Genomic DNA, 4,215 nt, shown 5'->3' with positions numbered 1-4,215 from the left:
CCCCCACTTGACATTTTCTTGTGTATCTATCTGCTTTCGTTTCTTCAGGCTCACTACCTTCAGACTTGTTCCTCTTTCCTCCACGGCTGGGTGCATCACCACCCTTGGCTCGGGAACCCCCAGCAACATCTCCACTCTGGCTCGGGAACCCCCAGCAACATCTCCACCCCTGGCTCGGGAACCCCCAGCAACATCTCTACCCCTGGCTGGGAATCCGCAACAACCACCATTTTCCTCGTCTTCAGTTACACTGTTGATTTTCCCGCTACTATTTCTGGTTTTCCCGTTACTTGCTGTTAGCTTAAGCTCTGTGTTTCTGGTCTTGCCTGAGCATTTGATCTTGCTGTCGCTGCCAAATCTCCTCAAACTGCTTCCAAATTTCCTGAGACTGCCCCCAAACCTCCAACCACTGCCTCCAATATTTCCGTCACTGCCTCCTATGTGTTTTACACTGCGACTGACTTTATCGACACTCCCTCTGATGTTTCCGACACTTCCTCCGATGTTTCCGACACTTCCTCCGATGTTTCCGACACTTCCTCCGATGTTTCCGACACTTCCTCCGATGTTTCCGACACTTCCTCCGATGTTTCCGACACTTCCTACGATGTTTCCGACACTTCCTCCGATGTTTCCGACACTTCCTCCGATGTTTCCGACACTCCCTCTGATGTTTCCGACACTTCCTCCGATGTTTCCGACACTTCCTCCGATGTTTCCGACACTTCCTCCGATGTTTCCGACACTTCCTCCGATGTTTCCGACACTTCCTCCGATGTTTCCGACACTTCCTCCGATGTTTCCGACACTTCCTCCGATGTTTCCGACACTTCCTCCGATGTTTCCGACACTTCCTCCGATGTTTCCGACACTTCCTCCGATGTTTCCGACACTTCCTCCGATGTTTCCGACACTTCCTCCGATGTTTCCGACACTTCCTCCGATGTTTCCGACACTTCCTCCGATGTTTCCGACACTCCCTCCGATGTTTTTATCACTTTCTCCGATGTTTCCGACACTCCCTCCGATGTTTCTATCACTTTCTCCGATGTTTCGAAGACTTCCTACGATGTTTTCGACACTCCCTCCGATGTTTCCGAAAGTTTCTGCGATGTTTCCGAAACTTCCTAAGATGTTTCCGAGACTCCCTCCAATGTTTCCAAGACTGCCTAAGATGTTTTCAATACTCCCCCTGATGTGTCCGGCGCTTCCTGGTATGCTTTCCACACCCACTGCGATGTTTTGGACGCACATTCCAACACTTCCTCCGAGGTTTCCATCACTCCTGCTGGAAACATCGACAAGAGTGTTGTCGGAATCTTCGTTGATTCCCACTCTCTCTTCGATGTTTCTAACACCACTTTCTACTTCTACATTACCTACTCCAATGTCCCTATCATCTTTCTCACTATTAATTGGTCTTTCACTATCATCCTCATCAGTAATGTTCAAATCGTCTTGTTCATATTTGACGTTACCTGTGACAGACTGACACGTATTAGGACACTGAAGTTCATCTTTATCTCCATTGCTAGAGGGAATTTCTTCGTTGACGAGGCCGCTAATATATTTCTTCCATGCCTCGGGACTGCCACTGACCGCGCGGGATGCATACTCACTAATTTTCTTATGAGCGGTGTTCTGCGCTGCTACTCCTGTCTTGCTGGTTACCGAGGCATCTCCAGGAGCCCGGTGATGGCTCCCAGGCTGGTCATGCCCGCTCACCTGATCACTGCCGTCACCAAAGTTACCTTCTTTAAAGGATCCGTCTTTTAGCAGCGGGCGTAAGCAACCTTTTATGTGAGCGGGAGCAGGGAGAGGGTTGGCGGCGCCCCGTGGCTGGCCCAGGAGCTCCTTGCCAGCAAGGTCTCGCTGGCTGGGAAGAGACGTAATGCTGGCGATGCCCTCCATAGGTCATCTTACGCCATTCAACTGCTGCAGCAGCTACGACAACACTAGCCATCCGCTGCATCACTTCCTTGCACACGCTATCGCTAAGTTCATCAGGATTTACAACAACATTTCGTAGCTACAGTTTATCAGTATTTACTAATATGTTTACACGTATTTTCTCCTTTCATTTAGTTCTCTCTGTATGTACTGTGGCAAGACCTACGATATTCACGTTTATATCTAACACGGCGCACTGGACGTTATCAAGGTCGCTGGCTGTAGCCTAGTGCTGCCGCGGGGGATCCGTCACCTCCCTCACTCTTTAATACTTATCACCCGTGGCTGAACTTTACCCCTATGTTCTGCTCTCCCGACTGGCTCCCGGGGTATTTATCACACACTGGTGTACATCATGTTGCTTCCGCTAAGGCTGATATACTGCTGGTTTTTAAACAATTTTTAGTATTGCATTTCAAAACAAGCTGTATCAGTGAGATTAGTTTATATTTTCATATCTTTTCAAATGGGTTGTTATGACATGTTCCACTGTCACCACTTCATTATAAATTTGAGAATAACAACCAACATAATTCATTTATCACGATCTCTCGTCTCGAAAACAAAACAACTCGTTTCGTTGCGCAAATATTCGTTACGGTGACACTCAAGCCCACGAAACTCCGCCTCGAGCACAGTCGACTAGCAGCGGTACGTGCTTCTTGTAGGCGACCCACCAAATAATTCTAATATTCGAGACCGAGGACTGAGGTTCTAGACAGAAGAGTTATCCTGTAGGGGTGGGAGTCCCAGCAGGCAGCAGCCCACACAACACTGAGAGCAGTCAGACAGTATCACTGGCTATCTGACTTGTGCTCTTCCTGTCGTCTGCCTCCGACCCACAGGATGTTCTTATCAACGGGATTCCTTATACACTATATCATTTAATGGATAACTACGCAACCAGGGACTTCGTAATACCGGGACTGGGGCATTCTGGAACTTGGAGCATTACGTCTCTGCACGAGACATGAAGCAACTTAACGGAAGTGCCACCTAGAAGACACCGGAGAATGATCTACAAGAAGCCTATTGGTGTTCCAAGTCAAATAGTAAAGGTGTTGAACACAACATTCGGGAAGCTGGAAGTGTTTAATTTGATCAACTTGTTCACATGAAAGAGGTGGAAGTTTGCTTAACGGGCTGCCTTCCTAAACCTCGCAGCGGGGTTAGTTAAACGAGGTGGGAATAGTGGATCACTAGGCTGTGACTGACCTGCCCCAACAACACGGCCAGCTGTGACCTGCGACCCACGTGTGCCCAGTGTGACTACTCCCACCAACACTGCAAGGAGGCTGATTTTGTTTACAGAAGCTTATTGAACACGCTTTAATGAGAGGTGGTGTGTGATGTGGAGTTCATGGTGTCAGGTGTGTGGTGCAGCAGGCAGCACACAAGGTGTGTGGAGCAGCAGGCAGCACACAAGGTGCGTGGTGCAGCAGGCAGCACACAAGGTGTGTGGAGCAGCAGGCAGCACACAAGGTGTGTGGTGCAGCAGGCAGCACACAAGGTGTGTGGTGCAGCAGGCAGCACACAAGGTGCGTGGAGCAGCAGGCAGCACACAAGGTGTGTGGAGCAGCAGGCAGCACACAAGGTGTGTGGAGCAGCAGGCAGCACACAAGGTGTGTGGTGCAGCAGGCAGCACACAAGGTGTGTGGAGCAGCAGGCAGCACACAAGGTGTGTGGTGCAGCAGGCAGCACACAAGGTGTGTGGTGCAGCAGGCAGCACACAAGGTGCGTGGTGCAGCAGGCAGCACACAAGGTGCGACGAGCGCCAGGTGTCAAGGCTGAAGTGGAAGCGACAATTGGAGGGTCAATAAAAGGGCAGGACGTTACTAGTCACTCGGCTCTTCACACCACAGTGCTGCTACACATCCACCAGTCACGCACAGTGTGGTGGACAAGCACACTGTGGTGGACAAGCACAGCTACAACTATCATCCCCAGCCAATATAAATGCTTGGAGGCGGGAGGGAGGGAGGGGGAAGGTAGGACAAAAGCGAGAGTGTAGCTAGGAAAATGATTGTGAAGGGCAGAGGTCGAAGTACTGACCTTCCTCTCGAGAGTTTACAAAGTCACTAAATTGATGTACTAAATTACCCGAACCTAACCTAATCGAAGACCAACAAATAGAAAACGGGACATCACTTCAGTTTTGCAAAATTAAAACACCAGTTACAATGTAAAATAAAATGCAGAGTTACAGCCGCGCTCCTGTGCCAGATAAATCCAATACGGGCTCACCATAGCCCGTGCTACTTGGAA

General features: G+C 49.7%; 1 pseudogene; it reads right to left on the bottom strand.

Moving 5' to 3' along the window:
- Positions 1-278: 278 nt before the first annotated feature.
- LOC138352010 (uncharacterized) lies at positions 279-1,911 on the bottom strand (annotated as a pseudogene).
- Positions 1,912-4,215: the final 2,304 nt, after the last annotated feature.

Source organism: Procambarus clarkii, chromosome 52 (assembly GCF_040958095.1).
Source record: "Procambarus clarkii isolate CNS0578487 chromosome 52, FALCON_Pclarkii_2.0, whole genome shotgun sequence".
NCBI lineage: Eukaryota > Metazoa > Arthropoda > Malacostraca > Decapoda > Cambaridae > Procambarus > Procambarus clarkii.
The sequence above is the reverse complement of the archived record's forward strand: the minus strand, read 5'-3'. Positions and strand labels throughout refer to the sequence as shown.